General features: G+C 34.9%; 1 protein-coding gene across 1 annotated transcript in view; it reads left to right on the forward strand.

Moving 5' to 3' along the window:
• LOC149774853 (hemicentin-1-like) overlaps positions 1-7,248 on the forward strand; it is a 159,359-nt gene extending 152,111 nt beyond the window's left edge. The window contains exon 18 of the mRNA XM_089944663.1: positions 7,115-7,248. The gene's annotated coding sequence lies outside the window, so the exon portion shown is untranslated. The remainder of the gene's footprint in view (positions 1-7,114) is intronic.
• Positions 7,249-18,938: the final 11,690 nt, after the last annotated feature.

Below are 18,938 nucleotides of genomic sequence, written 5' to 3' on the forward strand. Positions count from 1 at the left end.
AGCTCTGGTTGAGGCTCAGAAAATCTTGCTACCACCCCTTCACATCAAACTAGGTTTGATGAAGAACTTCGTGAAAGCCATTGACCGGACTTTGCCAGCATTCCGATACCTGCATGAAAAATTCCCTCGACTCAGCGAAGCAAAGATTAAAGAGGGAGTTTTTGTGGGTCCTCAGATTCGAGAGCTTTTCAAAGATGACCGGTTCAACAACTTGCTGGAAGGTGACGCGAAACAAGCATGGAATGCTTTTCGCCTAGTTTCTACAAACTTCCTCGGAAATGTTAGGGCAGAAAACTATAAGGAACTAGTAGAAGACATGTTGATGAAGTATAAGAAACTTGGCTGCAATATGTCTCTAAAGATTCACTTCCTTCATTCCCATTTGGATTTCTTTCCTAGCAACTGTGGTATTGTTAGTGATGAACACGGCGAACGTTTTCATCAAGATATCGCAACAATGGAACAAAGATACCAGGGAAAATGGTCCACTACAATGCTGGCTGACTACTGCTGGACACTCCTCAGAGATGCTCCCGAACAGCTGTACAAGAGACAGGCGAAGAAATCTAAGATGTAGTCAATGACTTGATTTTTTATAGGTAGGCTATTACAGTTGACCTTTTACTATTGGAATGCATTTCGTTATGTAAACATTAATTTCTTGCAGATTACAAAAAAACTAGAGCCAATTTTGCAATTTGACTGTCATATTCGTGTTCAGTACATAAAAATTGATAAGAATTGACTAATTTTATTTCAGTAACATGACTTTTGTAAAAATTTGTTGTCCAGTGTAATTTATTGATCTTAAATGAAAACTAAGAAGCAACCTAAAGTATTATGTATTAAATCCCAAATAATCCTACAACTTCTATCAAAATCCAGAAGTACAGAGTGTTCCAAATGAATTCCAATCTTGAATGTGAGGTTTTACCTATAGTCTTGTATAACTTGATTGCCAACAGTCTTGATGTATTGCAATTATGTAATCCAGAATGTTTTTGAATGATTTCACAGTAGTCCCAAAACAGTGTTTTAGTCCAAAAAGTCAAAGAGCATTAAATAATTGATTCCTCTCAAATTATATCAAAGCACAACTAAATGTGATCACATTAGACCAGCCAGTATTAAAATAGGAATGAATAACGTTGTTTGGCAGAATCTTAATAAAAACCTTAGTTACATTAAAATGACAGTGATGTGGGTCAGAAGTTCACTTCCATAACATTCTAAGTTCCTGTAAATAAGGCTAGGCCTGGAACTCAAATATCAGTAAACAATGTTTTTTTAAAAGTGACAATAGTCAGGTAGGCCCGAATTATAACTTTGGTTATGTAACAATGGTCAAGCACACAATATAAATTAAATATACATAATACCTTATGACCAAAAAGCATTAGTCATGAGTGACACTATGGTGTGATTTTACCTACCGGTATCTGGATTCTCTGTTGACTGCTTGTATAAGCACCGTCAGAATGAATTAACTTGTTTGCTGAATGATGATGTGATTATGTAGAACAATAAGTAATGTCACCACAAGGTTTCCAGTCAGCCATTGAATGGCATTGCCAGAGGCTTTTAGTAAGAATTACACAATAACCCCAGTACTTCCAGACAGTGCCACCACCACTTTTTCTGCTAGTGAACAGCCAGCAGCTCAAGATGTTTTCTTATCCACTCTGTCACAATCATGGAATATGGGTCTAGTTTAGATGATTGGGTCATCATTGGCAAAAGGTTTCTAATGCAAGGTTATGTCTCTTGGCTCAGCATTTCACTTTCACCATTTTATACCCATTGTATTCTCTTTGAACCATTACAAGCTTTCTTTGTTGAGTCAAAATGAACTCCTCTCATCTTATAGTTTTGATTGTGCTAAGAAGTTATTTGATTCATTTTTTACTCTTTGCAGAAGCCACCTTTTACTCCCATTTTATCATGAGAAATCCATACATCTTTGCCATAAAATTAAATTTATTTTGCATTTCTTAAATCAGTGTTTGGCAATATTCATCAGACTTGGTTAGATATCATTTTGTTTCCTCATGGAATGAACATCTTGCCTCCACCCAACTGGCACCTTGCTAACACCAGCCCAATAAGTCATTTCCATCTCTAGCTTTCCTGTTTCATTGAATTATGGTGTAAATTAGATTTCCAATGTGCCTTATGTGGTTCAGACTCTTTAATTTCAATATTTGTGCATTTAGTCATTCTGATATAGCTGTGCTCTCTTTATTGAAGAAGGGATAAGTGAGCTCCAGTAGCACTGCAAGTATTTTGTCTCAATATTGAAACAAATACAATCCAATTCACTTCCTCCAATGTACTTGATGTAAAGGAGTCAGCACCACCATTGTTGGTACTAATAGCCTAAGCACCATAGACTGAAAAGGTTTCCAAAGATAGTGAGAATGATATCGTTACATCGGGCACAGCTGGTTGTTTTGAGGGGCAGGTGCAGAGGCAAGTGCCAGCTGCATGATTGTGGAAAAGCCTGGTCACACTGTTGGCAGATAGATCAGTATAAAACTTGAAGGGAATGAATTGTCATGTGTTGACAATGCAGATGTTTATGGTGACTTCAAGGATCTCTGCCTAATCAAAAAATTGAAAAAGAGATGATCAATACAGTGTACCAGGAAATCCAAAATGAAAAGGCTGCTGCTATATCTATCAGTGCCATCAATACAGTTACTGCTGCCAAAATATGTGATGTGCTCTATCAAACATGTTTAGAACCTGGTTTCTTCTGCTGCTCAACTTTTTAGCTGCTAAATAACAATTTGCGATTCTTCCCATCAGGCCTCTCAGACTGCCTTACCTTTGAACTGATATTTGACAACTATGGCAGAGTGATCAAGATCTCTAACCAGGATGCAAACTTGTTAACTATACTATTAGTGGAATTTCACTGACCTGGATCATATGATTAAAAATCAGAACATATTCACAAGTTTTGTACCATCGCACAGTGGTGTTGAATAGGAGTGATAGTGCATGGAATATGAACCTCAACATTTTCTCTTAAACCTTCAAAGTGCTAGTTTTGTTCTTTAAGCATCTTGCACAAAGCATCGACTCAATGCATGACCCTGTATATTTGTACAAACCCACTCATCAACAAGGTGTCAGTGATGATTTGGTGCATGCAACAAACTAAATCTGTGCCCAGAGGTAGGTTTGATATGAGAAGTGGAAGTCGTCTTTAAAGGTAATGGCAAGGCATCATAGTCACAAAACTAATAGAATTTGATATGAGTGATTTCTACAAGGACAATTTTGCCATTGTCCTTGATATGAGAATGTCAGAAGGCCAGTAAAGGGTCAGTACAGCGCATAGGAAATATATGCAAGAGGGTCACATTGCTTGTGGAAATGGCTCAGGCAGCAGGCATCTTAATCAGTTTATCATCATGGTTGCACAGTGTTATGTATATTTAATTTATATTTTGAATCTGACTTTTGTTATATTTGTAAGTCCAATTTGTATCATACTTCTATGAAGTAAATAAAAATAATAATGAGGACTTTGTGTAGTGCCTAATCTTTAGAAGCTCTAAGCGCTTTACAACTTTAAAACAACACCTATAAGATAAGAAACATAATAATATTATTACAAAAACAAACAACATGAAATTATAAAAACATTAAAAAATAAAATAAAAAACATGCTGGGAATATTTCAGGTAGGAAACATTATTAGGTCTTTAAGTTTGTTCTTGCTGTCGAAATAAGTGAGTTTTGAGAGCCCTCTTGAATGTGATCACTGTGTCTTTGTGTTTAAGTTCAGTGAGCAATTCATTCCACATTGCTGGGCCCTGGTATGCAAAAGAATGCCGTCCATATGACTTTGTTTTCATACTTGGAATAATGAGTATATGATTGTCAGAATAGGAACATAAGTATCTTGCTGGTGTGTACACGTGGGTGAGGTCAGATAGGTATGTTGGACTAGAGTCCGGCAGTGAAACGTAGCACAGAGAACTGGATGATGATCTATGACACTTGAGAATGACTGAGTGTACAGAATGAAGAGAACAGGTCCAAGAACAGACCCCTGTGGAACACCACAACATAGATCAACTGGATTGGAGTGTATTCCAAAAAGGACTTGAACCACAGTAAGACTGTATCATGAATGCCAAATACATGCTGGAGACGGGGAAGTAATATATCATGGTCTATTGTGTCAGATGATGCAGACAAATCAAGGAGTGTGAGGACTGTAAACAAGATCTTTACAAGAATTTATGTTAAAGACCTGGCCTTATTTATGAGCTAGTGAACTGTTCCAGTAGAAATGATAGGTATGTTGGACTAGAGTCCGGCAGTGAAACGTAGCACAGAGAACTGGATGATGATCTATGACACTTGAGAATGACTGAGTGTACAGAATGAAGAGAACAGGTCCAAGAACAGACCCCTGTGGAACACCACAACATAGATCAACTGGATTGGAGTGTATTCCAAAAAGGACTTGAACCACAGTAAGACTGTATCATGAATGCCAAATACATGCTGGAGACGGGGAAGTAATATATCATGGTCTATTGTGTCAGATGATGCAGACAAATCAAGGAGTGTGAGGACTGTAAACAAGATCTTTACAAGAATTTATGTTAAAGACCTGGCCTTATTTATGAGCTAGTGAACTGTTCCAGTAGAAATGATAATTTTTCCATAACATTATGTTGCATCATAGGTCAGGTTACAGTTTGTCTATAAAGATGTTTGGTAAACATTTTTCATTCCTATTTTATAATAATTCTGGGGAATCACTTATAGTTGTATTCAGATGTAATTTAAGAGAAATTATTTATTTAAATTATTCATTAGAATCACAAAGTGCTCATTTACTTTTTGGACCAAAACACTACTTTGGGATTATAGAGGACTCATTCAAACACATTCTGAAATAAATCATTCTGATACTTCAGAATATAGTAATACTATTGGAATTCATTGGGAACATTCTTTACTTCTGGACTTTTATAATTATGTGAATGTTTACAATACAGAAGTGTCTTTCAGATGTTCTCTTTGTATTCTGAAGATATAAATTGTTTCTTGAATTTTACTTAAATTGTTGATTTCACTTCCTTTCTCTTTCTTATTTTAAGACTTAGAGTTGTTAATAACATTGAAACCATAATTTCATTAAAACATTTTGGAGATATTAAATAGTGCCTTTAACATTTCAGTTGACTTTGTTTGGGAATTGTTGTTGTCCTTGGTACAGAATTTAAATTAACACATTTGAGAACTCTTTTGTGACACAAGCAAGCATTCACAGTATCATGTGATGCAGTGAACTTTATTTCAAATCCTACGCAACAAAGTTTACAGCCTTTGAAAAAGGACAAGTCTCCACATCTAAGTCTGCAACAGCTTCTTCTCAGTGTCCATGTATTGCAGGGTTTACTTTCAACATAGTGTACATTGAAACTGGCCTTAGAAAAAGTAGGATATGAGGTGTTACAAACCTTGTGGTTTTGTAAAACTTAAAAAATTAAATTATCTATGTTATAAACTTGTCAGTGCATTTATTAAAAAGCTATATTATTAGTAACTGAACACATACATAAGCATCAATTTATTGAAGCTTTGCAATTTAACATGTTAAAAAAGACATTATGCATGTATACCAAAATCAAGCTATATATAATCACGACAAGTTAGTCATGAATAAAAATTCCACAGATTATAGATATACATAACACCTTCCCTCAGGAGGAAAAGAAAGATTTATTATTTATTTTTCCCTTACTAATACAGCACTTAAATGATAACAATAATTAAATTACACAGAAAGATACAAAATGTATACAAACTAAAACAATATGAAACTCATATACACGTGAAAGTGCATCTGCTACTAAATTTTCTTTTCCCTTGATGTGTCAAATGTTGATGTATATTTGCATCATCAAACTCTTTCTAAACAGTCTCCAATTATTGATGAATGTAAGGAGTTTGTGATTGCTGAACAGAGTAATTGGAGGAGCTTAATTGCTATACACTTTAAAGTTTTGTGAAGGCAGAACTTAAGCCATTAGTTCTCATTCTTGACAGTGGAATAGTTTCTCTGGAGTTTATTTAATATTTCAAAGGAAAAGCACACTAGATAATCTGCTTCATTTTCATCTTCCTGAATTAATAAGCCACTGCCCTATACATCACTTGCATCAACAAACATTTTAAATGATTGGTTGAAATCAGGAGCTGAAAGAACTGATATTCTTTTAAGTATGGCCTTTCATTAATCGAATGCATCCTGACATTTGTCAAACCAATAAAACTTGGTCTTCTTACTCAAAATTTCTGATAATATTCTTCCATACCCAAAAATAGTAATAGTTGCTTATTACCACTAGGGAATTAAGAGATAGCTTTAACCTTATACGTATCTTCTACAAAATGACCAAAAAATGTGATACAAGCTTGGCGAAGCTAAATTTTTGTTCATTAATTGTCATGTGCCTCACTCAATTGAACGAAGAATTTCTGTATTTCCAGTTGAACTTTCCAAGTGTTGCTGTCTATAATGATGTCATCGATGTATGAATCACAGTCATCTTTATCATATGTTATCAAGTTCATTAAGCACCAACTGGTATTACTTTGCACTGGTAGAGTCCATCTAGAGTTGCAAAAAGCCAAAATTTATTTTGCTTGATCCGTAAATTAAATCTGCCAGGATTCTTTTAACAGGTCAAACTTGGTGACATAATTTGCATTTCCCATTCTGTCAATGCAGTAATGAACTCATGGTATTGAAAATGTGTCTGTTTTAGTGACACTGTTCACTTTTCTGCAGTCAGTGAACATATGGGAAGAATTCTCTGGTTTTGACACAAGAATACACTGAACTCCAGTTACCTTTACTTCATTAAAGTTATTCTCCAACAAATATTGATTCATATTATGTAAGGGTGTTGTTTTACAGGCTTTGAATCTACAGTTTCATTGTTATGATAGATTTTGTTTCTTTGAGTGCAATATCTGGGAACAAGTGTTCATATACACATATATCATAGCTGCTTTAACTCATTCTTTTCTTGTGGTTGTAGATGTGGAAGTATTTGGTCTAGATTATTTAATATTTCAGAATTCTGAAGACTGGTTGAACCCAGGGCACATCCGTTTGATTGTACATCATCATTTAAATCATCTCTATATGGGACAGGAACAAATCAATTTTCTGAACGATTGGCAGGGTTATCATCATCAGCAGACTGCTTTATCTCCTTCCATGAGTGTCAATGACATAATTTAATTCAATTTCACTATGTGTATAGGGACCATAATACCTATACTGAAGAGGATATTAAGGTATGGGTAAGAGAGCCAGATCTTTATCACCAGACTGAAATTTATTTCTTTTGTAGTTTTGTCAAACCATAATATCATTTTGATTGGGTATATGATACTGGAGATTATTTCTTGCCACCTCGCTAGCTTGTGCTAGTTTGTATTTAAAATCAGAGGCATAAATTAGAACTGTACTGTAATAACCTGTAGTGATGGAGTGAGGTATGTATGCTTGTTTATGGTAAACACTATTCACACAAGCTGCCCAATTTGGTCTTGACTTTCTTTTTAAATCAGTGCATTACCAGTGAATTGCTCAAATGAGTTGACATTATTAGTTTCTGTTTTGTTTACTTCATCAATTAATTGTTAGCTGGTATAGTCCACATATTTTGAATTAGCAAAAATAAGGAGTATCTTGCCGACTTGAGACTGTACGATACATAGTCAGTGTGTTTATTGCCCCTGATATTTCATTTGTATACATCACTGCATTTAACTTTGGTTTTTCTCTTTATTTCATTGGTACATCCACATGTTTACTGCCGTGTCATGCAGTCTACCTTGGTAATATTGTAACAGTGCATAACACAGTTTCTGAAACATTGCTATGAGCGACAGCATAACATGGTACAAATTTTCTTTTCTTGGGGCAAAACAATCGCAATGTTGCAGTGTGTAAAATATCGAGTTGGTAATTTCTATAAAAAAATCATTATGAAAATTCACTAAATATACACATGCAATGCTAGCTCATGATTGTTTAAATATTCCAACAAAGATTGTGGGTTTTGTGGGCTCTGTTGATTGTGGGTTTTGTTAGAACTGTGGGTTTTGTGGGCTCTGTTGATTGTGGGTTTTGTTAGAACTGTGGGTTTTGTGGGCTCTGTTGATTGTGGGTTTTGTTAGAACTGTGGGTTTTGTGGGCATTGTGAGCACTGTGGGTTTTGTTGGATTTGTGGATGCTGTTCATTGTGGGTTTTGTCAGGAGCTTATAAAGCTTTGTGGTTTGCTAATGTGGGGGTTCAGCAATAAAACTAGGTACATCACAGTTATTGTGAGTTTTAGTTATTTTGACTTGACAACCAATTTATTTCCATCCATATCAATTCACTTCAAATAATTATTAAGCTATTGTTAAAGTGTCAAGTCAAGCAAGAGTTTTCTCTGCAGATTTTACATTTCACATATTACAATCAAGTGCTATTTTCTCTTCTGTAGTAAACTTTATTACAAATAAATCCAAATATGCTAAATCTTATATCATTTTCATTCATCTAAAGGAGTAATAGTATAGTGAACTAATAGCATAGTTTTCTTGTGTACCCTGACCTTGTGTGAAATTATCATAAGCCAAACTGTACCTCAAGACAATGGTAGTATTCTGGCCTTTTATACAAACAACATGACTGGTATGGTTGTGAACTGACTTTATTAAATGTTTCTTAATAAATTAATCATCTTGTGTTATGGTTGAAAAGAAATAAAGAGTTCGAGTTTACTCCATTCTCCCCCTCCTTAGTCAGCTGATAAGAAGCATACTTATTCCTGGTGCCGTGCTCCAATATAGTATTATCAGGCTCAGCTGTTACAATACATTAATCTCTGATTCATCTGTTAAAAAAAGTTTATCAAGAACTTAAATGTTCATGAACTGTGATTCCTAAAACAAGTTCAAAAGATTTAAAGCAAACAACAGTAAACGAAGACCTTGATCCCAATTTTTTCTGCTATCAAAGCAATATGACCTTATCATGTGACCTGACCCTGACTTTCATGATGCTGTGCAGAGGATTTAAATTGCTGGATACCTAATTCAAACATAACCTGTTGGAAGATCCCTGACATGACATTAGAATCAGATTGGACAGACTTTGGAAGGCTAAAAAGTGTAAATAAACTGGAAGATGCCAGTAAACTGCAATTGCCAAAGAAATGATGTATCTCTTGTTTATATTGTTCCGCTACAATACTGGTCTCCATGATGATGTGATAATCATATCCATACTGACTGTGAATCACAGTAGGCACTGTTATATTTTTCTAGTTAGATGCATAACTTTAGACTGCATGCTTGAAGGGCAGATCAGTGATATTTTCCAAAAATATAGCAGTGGTCTTCCATGTAATTGTGGTAAAGTTTCATTGGCAGATATGGCAGTATTGAGACACACAAAAGACAAGCATTCCACAGTGGGCAAATACCTATCCAGACTCACCATTCAAGCACTTTGCAGTGTGCTCAGTATAGTAGCATTTAATTGGCCAACAAGTTGTTCTTGCTCATCACTGCACAATATGAATATCATTATGAAATTAGACCATCACTTTTGTGATTCTATCTTAATTTTTTAATGATAAACAATTTCTAGGCTAGGCATGGCTTTCTCCAGCTTTGTCATAAGAACGAGGCCAGAGTTTAGTCCCTCAAAGTTCCTGACTTCCCCAAAATAGCATCATGTATACAGCTTTATGTATCATATAATTTAGACGTGCTAAGGTGCCTAACTGAAGCTAATGATTTTCAGACACAGTGGCATGAAAGTCTTTCCAAGTTATAGTGATTTTAACCTGCCATTCTACAATGTTGGGTGGTTGTCATAGCCTACCAATCCAGTATGGTGCTGGCATAAGCATATGCAACTATGTAAATGAATGCTCTTTTAGGATGTCCATTGGTTAGCTTGATCTCTGCATCAAGCGCTGACCAGCTGTCAATATCTGGGTTAGTTTTTGGCAGGTACCTCCCAATTCAGCAGGCTGTTGGTGTTGGTACTCAAAGCACTATGCTGTATGGGTGTTGGAACTGACTTAAGAGCCCATTCACGTATCGTATGACCAATTCATCATATTCACTCTGGAGTATCTGCCATCTCTGCAACAATTCTTTAAACATGTGATATGATACATAGTGCTGCACTATATCCAATGTTACATGTATACATTGTTTTTGAGTTCATGTTAATAGTAATACATACATAGTTTATTATCTAAATGTTTCCTTGTCTTGATGTTAAGCATTATACCTCTAATCCCCATTTTCTGACTGGATTTTATTATTGTTGTGTTTGTATTAGGTGTAATACCTGTAATCCCTAATATCTAAATGGATTTGACATTGATGGAAGCTTTGAGACAACTTTATTAAAATGTATTTTTGTTGTGTTTATATATTCTAAACTCTGCCATATACATGCCGTAATACTCACCAACCATTTTACCCACAGAGCTCTTTACTTCCTAGTTGTATCCAAGCACACTTAATTTTGTTAGAAACACCATATCGACTTGAGTTGCAATACTCTTTTCTCCATGTTTGTTTGAATAGAAATCACACTGAGCAACATTTTAATTCTGACTGTTTGGTGGTCTTTGCCCTGGGGTATTGGCGAGATAGTGGTTCAGTTGGTGGTGGGTGGCTAAGGTTGGTGTGTGAAAGATCTAAAACATTGTTTTGCATGTACTAAAATTACTTTGTTTTGCATCTACTAAAAATAATACAAAATATTAATAATTTTTAGTAAATGCAAGAAAATAAAACAAACTCTTTTAAGTTTAACTATTTTATGTTTTCTTATCAGATTCTTCAAATTTGGATGCTTTAATGTTTTTAGATCTCATTAAGGCTTGTAGTCATCCTTTCAAAATTGGCTACTAGCTTATAACCTACCCACCTACTTTCCTGACTATCTATCTATCTGTTGATGATCAATATATCAATCTATCGATCTATCTATCACCCTTCGATGAGTACATCTGTTACATGTAACATAATAATTTATACGCTTGATGCCCCTTTTAGACCATTACTTTTTTCTCCATTGTTTTATTTTCTGTTCTTGCAATCTCTGCATATATTGTTAACTCCATTACTACCTACTATCTACCCCCTCACAAACATAAACACATACATAAAATACATACAGATAAAAATATATCCACTAACTGAATAATTAATAAGTATATCAAGTTGAAATACATTTATAATATATTCTTAACCTTATATTTTTATTTTCATTTTTTGGTCTGGAAGGAGTATGGTACAATTAGACCTGGACATAACAAGGTATAGTTTGATGAGGGATCGTCATGACAAAGTTCATGTATTGACTAACTGAAATCTCACATAATTATTCATTGCACCACGGATCATTGGACAGTAAACATTAATATATTGTAATGACAAGTTTTGTCTAAATATCAAATTGAAATCACTGAAATAACAGTTGTGATTTATATTTTAAAAATTAATACTTAAATTTGTATGTATCCATCTGACTGATCTTAATAATGTCAGCTGCTGCATGCAAATCTGATACTGCTGTTTTACCATATATAATATTTATCATTGTATACAAATAGCAATTAGCATATTATCCTTTATGAACTGCTTTGTTTTGTATTGCTTTTATGAGATAATGCAAATTTTACATCATTTTTTAAATGGAAATCTCAATCAGTGTGGCAATGAATTGCAACGCTTGCTTCCCATACATGTATATATATGATGGATACTGTCTGTTTTAGTGGCAAGTTAGTAAATGGAAATTTTATGCTCATAAATCCATACTTTTATATATTGTGCAATGTTTTCAAAATTTTGCCCTTTAATTTGGCTGTTCGCTGCATAATCCTTTAACTATCAGTAGGCAAATGTACAAAGTTTGTAATTTATGTTAAGCACTTCTGTTAATAATTTTAGATCATTCAAAATTTAAACTGTTGTATGAATTATTCTCGGACTCTTTTATTGATTAATGATGTGATTCAGACTTTTTCCAACTGTCATATTATGTTAACTATGGGAAATGCAGTTAATTGAATTCATATAATGAGCTTAGATATTTGTATTTATGTGTACAGAATGGCTTATTTTGATATTTCCTTGTGCTCTACCGCAATCATTTAACATCATTTAAGTGTTAATTTTTTGGGGAAGCATGATGTATATATTGATATATATAATTAAATAAATTTGCTATTCTTTTACATATAATAAATAATTAATAAAGCAAAGTTTGTAGATGAACTTCTTTGTTTTAACTTCTGTACTCACCCCAAATTTTCAATGGTCTGTATAAGGTAGCAGTGTTAACTGATACGAAAAGAAAGAGTCAAACATTTATTATTAGTAGTCATATCAATGTCTTCAATCTACATCAAAATTTCCTTTTGAATTTTATGTTCAAACATGGTTGATATCATTTATCAAACTTGTTTATCCTATTTACCTTTCTTTAAGAGCCTTCAATACTTCAGATTATTCTTCTCTTTTCTAAATAAAGAATGTTTCCATGAAAGTATTCATTATTTTCATTTCACATTTCTTCCACTATATTCAAACCTTTATTCATATACTTGAAGTTTTAATGGTCATTTCTTTTCCTGTCAGAATTAGATACATTTAACACGTCCGCTCTCTTCTCCAGAGTAAACTATTTACCAGCCAAACATAGGCATTGATTACTGACACTACATAATTGACATTTCATTAGGCTAGGTTTCAGTGGCTTTTGGTATAAGATATATATTAAATTTAAATTCAGATATCCAAGCAGTACAGCATATGTCACTTGTACCTTGCACCCCAGGTTAACTTTCTATGCTGTAATGGAAATTTAACAATGTATGCCAGTCTATGACATAAGAGGAATTTAACATGAGAAAGGCAGTTTCGGACAAAACAGTAAATTTTACATTGTGTGGCAACCTGGAAGTATAAGGAGAAATTAACATGCTGAAAGCAGTCTAGGATATAAGGTGAATTTAACATTATATGTCAGTCCCGAGCATAAAGGGAATTTAGCATGTTGAAAGAAGTCTGGGTCATAAGGGAAATGTAGTATTGTATGGCAGTCTGGAGTGTAAGGGGAATTTAAGATGAGAACAGTAGTTTGGTAAATAATTGAAATGTAACATTCTATACAGTCAGGGACATACGGGAAATTTAAAAGTGTGTGGCATTCTTGGTTATAAAGGGATTATAATGTGGGGATTGTAATCTGGGACAAAATAGAACATTTAATATTGTATAGGAGTGTGGGGCAAAGGGGGAATTTAATATGTCAGTTTCAATTTTGAGCAGGGGAATTTAACATGGATGTGTGGCATATGGGAAATTTAATATTACATGGTATTTTTACCGGTAAAAGGGATTTAACATGGGGATAGCTGTCTGAGGCATCAGAGAAATTTAACATTTTTATGGCATCCTGATACATAAGGTGGTTTACCATGTGGATGGTCATCTGATAATCGGATGAAATGGAATATGAATTAGTTTTCTTCCATCCAGCACACCTTAGTGTTATATACTATCTAGCGCCTGATATATAATATACTATCCAAGGCACCACTTTTTCATTACTATTTAACAGACCAATTTTTGATCATTACCCATGGCAACCTTTGAGATATGCTTTCCACCATCTACTTTTTCAACTAGTTTCAAACAGCCACCATGCTATAAAGCTGAGTGTGTTTTTACACTCACAATAATTACAAACATGTCATCACATAAAAAGGAAGTGTGAGGGGTTTAAAGTTTTAGAGTTGTTAAGATAGATGTAAAAGATGTGAAAGAACGTGAAAGCACATTTTTGGTGGTGAAATCTAAACAAGCTAGCATCATATTTTTCATTCTTTAACATTTTTATGAATAAGAGGTAGCATCAGTAACTTGAATATGTGTACAAACTGAGAAATTAAACGTGAATCTATTTACAAGTTTGAAAATGTGGATTAAGACTAGACTTCCATTGATAGAATATAATACAGTGTAATTTTGCGAACTAAAGAAAATATATAACCATAATGTTGAGAAAACTTTATTTCTGTCATTATTATACAGTATTCGTGATTAAAACTAGTCAAGAAATATTTCTCAGGAAAATCCAAGACTTCATTGGTGAAGAAAATAGACAGTTTTGCCCACACATAAGTGAATGTGATTCTTGAAAATCTCAGATTCTGAATTTAATAGACATTTCTTCTCATAAAGTCAGTGATGTCTTCCAGAAGAAGTAACCCTTAAGAATCACAATATTCCACCATGCGTTTGCTAAGGAAGTAGACTACTACCCTTTAGACGATAACTGTTGTCTGTGTTGATAACAGTTTTGAACGTCATTGGGTTACGATGTGGAAGCTCCCATATATTCAGTTATTTCACTTCTATTAATAAGGTATTACTTTACACCAGACCGTTTACCTTGAAACTATCTGTCACGTATGTCGATCAATGAATAGTCTCCATACCCTGTTGCAAGAGAACTTCACCACGTTTTGTATACAAAGAATTTAATGTAGGTAAGGAACAGTCATGCAAGTCTGCATGCCACCTTTTCACGTTCTTCCTGTCTGAGATTCATTGTATCTGCCAGATGTATTCTTGTCTTCTTTAATTCATTATCAAAAATGATTATCATTTTTTTTCTCTCAATAGGATGATCGATCCATGATTGTGTGTTATTAACATAAAGGGAGGCTAATTGGTCTCCTTATTCTGGCCATCTTTACCTCATGACTGCATTATTTTCTTCTTGTGGTCGTGACCAAAGCTCTGGAGAGAAAACATCACATTCACCTATCTCAATAGCTTTGTGTTCAGTATTTTTTTCTTCTAATAGTCTATGATTACTTCTCTCAAACAGTTGATATCCACAGTGTTGTTAAGTTATGCCTATAAGATGATGACTTGATGCTCAGTGTATGCACTTGAGCTAGAACAAACTGAAGTTCAAAATAAAGTTTGATCCTACTTCTCCTCACTGCTGCTGGTAACTAACTTTCATGTCTTAAGCTGTGTCAATTAAGAGCTCAACCAATTTTCCTGGCAACGTCTGGTTCAGTGGGTCTTATCCAAGTCATCTGGCCATCTCTTGTGACTTCCAGACACTTTGAAATGTTTGGACTCAAAAAGATTTTGACCGATGGCTCCGTTGAGGACCACACTACTGATGATAACAATAAGCAACGTTTTGTCAGTTGTTTATAAACATTATCTTCGGTCTTAGTTTGAAATCCAATGGCAAGGGTGAAAGAATGGGTAGTTGTGCTGTTCAGAGTTTGATGTTGTTTCCCACTTGGGTAAGACCAACACAAGATACACGTAGAATCTGGTTTCTTCGGTGCTGGTTTTGTATCCGTTAGACCTAGCAAGCAAATATAACACAATACTCATTTGATTCAGTCTCAGGAATTTGTTTTTTTTTTTTTTTTTTTTTTTTTTTTTTGCCATCAGATGGCTATTTAATCCTTATATAACGAATCTATGATTTTACCAACTGAATAACTTAATAATCAGCAACTATTAATTGTTAATGCCTCGTTTGCTTGTTCTTAACTTGAGTTAATTCATGCCAGCATTGAATATGATACATGCTATTCACTTTTAACAATAAAATAAACTAATATTTGTATGAAGTAGGAAAATAAACGTCAAGTTGCTGGAAAATTTAAGCAAAACTTGTATAGTTTACTACGAATCCAGTCTGCATTTATATGTCTTTTTAGTATTATTATGACCTTTTTGCCAAAAATAACCCTCATTTTCCATTGGAAGCAATACGTTTAAGGCTTGTACATTAGTACAATATCTTGATTATTATCATTATTATTGCAAACATTATCTATAGAAAATCATGTGTCTGTGGGATGTTTTTGTTCACATATTGTGTAGAAATGTGGATGGACAATCTGCAAAATGAGCAGCAGAGAGGACGAACAACTTGTAAATGGTTCACCCGTATTTTCGCAAAATACGCCTTCCTGGGAGATCGCAAAAAGCACACAAAAAACAGATATCCAGCGTAAGACAACTCCGTTGATGACAAATTGGCTTACCCGGCTATCGCCGATGGATTTTTTCTTTGCGATACATCAAAGGAAAATATGCGATTGTGTCGGTGACATTTTGGAGGCGCGACCTCTCTGCTGCTTTTATCCAAAAATCGTATCAAGACCGACTCGATATGTTGTTCGAGGACCATGCAAATTTATTGTTATAAATCTGTGTGGAGTAGCTTGTGCTCGTAAAAAGAAGTTTCAAAACTTGTTTATATCCATATCACCGATACACCAGGTCTGATGAATATTTCGTAACGTGTGAGCATCAACTCCGTTAAACACAGTAAGAATATTACAGTTATCCCTGATCACTTTAGGAATTTATGTATACCGCTGGGTTACATAAATCACATCTGTGTTTTTTGGTCTACCTCTGGAAAATATCCTAGCTGGATTTGATTGTTTATCCAACATTACATCATCGTAAGCAAATAAATCCATCAGTATCATCAATACTTGGTGCTTCATCAATATCAGTGATAAATTCAACAACATCGTCTCCGTTCTCATTTAGCAATTTTGTGCTTTCATTAAAATCCTTTAACACTTCATAGCATCATTGATCATCAACTGAAGGTGCTACCAAATACAACTTATCCCACTTCATCCACTTCATTATTAAATTAAGTAACAACTGCGTCTTACCACTTCCAGATGGGCCTATATTAATCATACGAACAGAATTTAGTAGCGCTGCATGATGCTTAACTGGTTCTCGTTTCCTTGTTGCAGAAAAGTCAGTGATTTCCATATAGAAAATATATAAAGTAATATAGATTTATATTGTGTGAAATGCAGGAAGCGTACCCCAACAGGTGATCTAACAACCATTACAACAAAAAATAACAGATCAGCGGTTACGGGTAAGTGTGAACGATGCGGTACAAAATATTTTAAATTTATTCCCTCGGGCGATAAGCCAAAGTCAAGTAAAAAAAAAAAAAACACGGAGGTGATATTGCAGCAAAATTAAGAAAATTACCTGGAACTCTGTGGGCTAAATATCCAGGAGAAAAACATCTTCCAGGATATAATTACTGCGGTCCAGGAACCCGACTTAATATCAGACTTGACAACAAAGACCAACCAAAACCAGGCGCGGAACCAATAAACGCTATTGATAAAGCGTGTCATGCTCATGATGTAGCTTATAAAAGTAAAGATCTGCATCATAGGCATATCTCAGATGTGAAATTAATTCATGCACTAAATTCCATCACTGATACATCTTTCAAGGAAAGGTTAGCTAGTTGGTTAATAAAATCCGCAATGAAAGGTAAATTAGCGTTAGGTGCTGGTAATTTATAAATGGAATCGATTTATTATTCCCCAAGAGGATACTGGAAGGGTTGTTGTTGTTGTTGTTGTGGGTTTTAACGCTATTTTTCAGCACACGATAGGCTATACATGGCGGCCAGTATTAATTAATGGTGGAGGAAGAACCCGGAGAAACTCCATATCCACATTTGCCAAATCCTGGACTCGAACCCACGCAGACAGATGGCAGTGATCCGTAACGGAGAGCGCTTTAGACCACTCGGCCACTCGGGGCCCCTACTGGAAGGGTACCGCAGCCATTAGTAAACTCGCTAAAGCAGCAAAAGTTACGCGTGTTACTGCTAAAAAGTGGTTATCCAAACAGGCAATATGGCAAATTTAACTACCGCCACCTAAGCAAATTCACTTTGCACATTTTGATATTAGTGTTCCTAATGAAGTTCATCAAGCTGATATATTACCTTTACCACTTGATACCGTTAAAATCCAAAGACGTCAAATAACATACAAGTATGTGCTAACTGTAGTTGTCGTTGCAAGTAGATATAAAAGCAGAACCGTTGTCAAGAAAGACAGCAACTAAAGTAGCCGATGCGTTTAAGCGAATTTATCAACGAGGTCCTCTACAATGGCCAAATCTGCTACAGGTTGATCCTGGCAAAGTATTTCAGGGTGCAATATCATCGCTTATGAAGCTACATAACGTCACCATCAGACGAGGACACACTGCAATTCATAGTGATCAGGTAATTGTTGAACGATTTAATCGAACACTTGCTGAGCGCTTATTTGGATATCAATACGCGAAGGAATTCATTCAGGACAAGAGATCTTGTGAATGGGTTGCAAGATTCCAAGCGTGATAACTGCATTAAATAATGAAATTACTCAAACAACCAACATAAAACCTATTAACGCAATTGCCAAAAAGAATATACCCGTACAACGACGTGATTTTTCAACACAACCGGTGCTGGGCAATGAAACTGTGAGAGATTTATATGAACCCGGTGAACTTGAAGGTGGTAAAAAAGAGTTACTGATCCTATTTGGAGCATTACCAAACACAAGATATCTAACATAACTAGATCTACTAGTAGACCAGCAATCTAAATGGTGGATTCAACTGCTTCTCAACGTGGATTTACACGTGAACAATTACAAGTAATTCCCGAAGACACAATTACCGTCCAGATCACTGAACTAGCACCCCGACGTCGATTACATTCAAGACAGGTCAGCATCACATTTTCACGTGTACGACCGCGACTGTTATCTTTTCTATCTACAGTAAATTGTCTTGGATTATTACTAGAGTACTGCCATAACATTACACAATTACAACTTGCACAGTGATTATTCTGCTGCTGCTTTAGCGCTTTAATAAATTCAGCGTCAAGATCAAAGTCGCGATTATTTTTTTGGTCACTTTGTTTATAACCGGCTAATTTTTTTCTTATTATTTCGTTGTCAGCATCATCATTAATGGTTTATGA

Source organism: Sinohyriopsis cumingii, unplaced genomic scaffold (genome assembly GCF_028554795.1).
Source record: "Sinohyriopsis cumingii isolate HCF-2022 unplaced genomic scaffold, ASM2855479v2 utg000127l, whole genome shotgun sequence".
NCBI classification, from domain to species: domain Eukaryota; kingdom Metazoa; phylum Mollusca; class Bivalvia; order Unionida; family Unionidae; genus Sinohyriopsis; species Sinohyriopsis cumingii.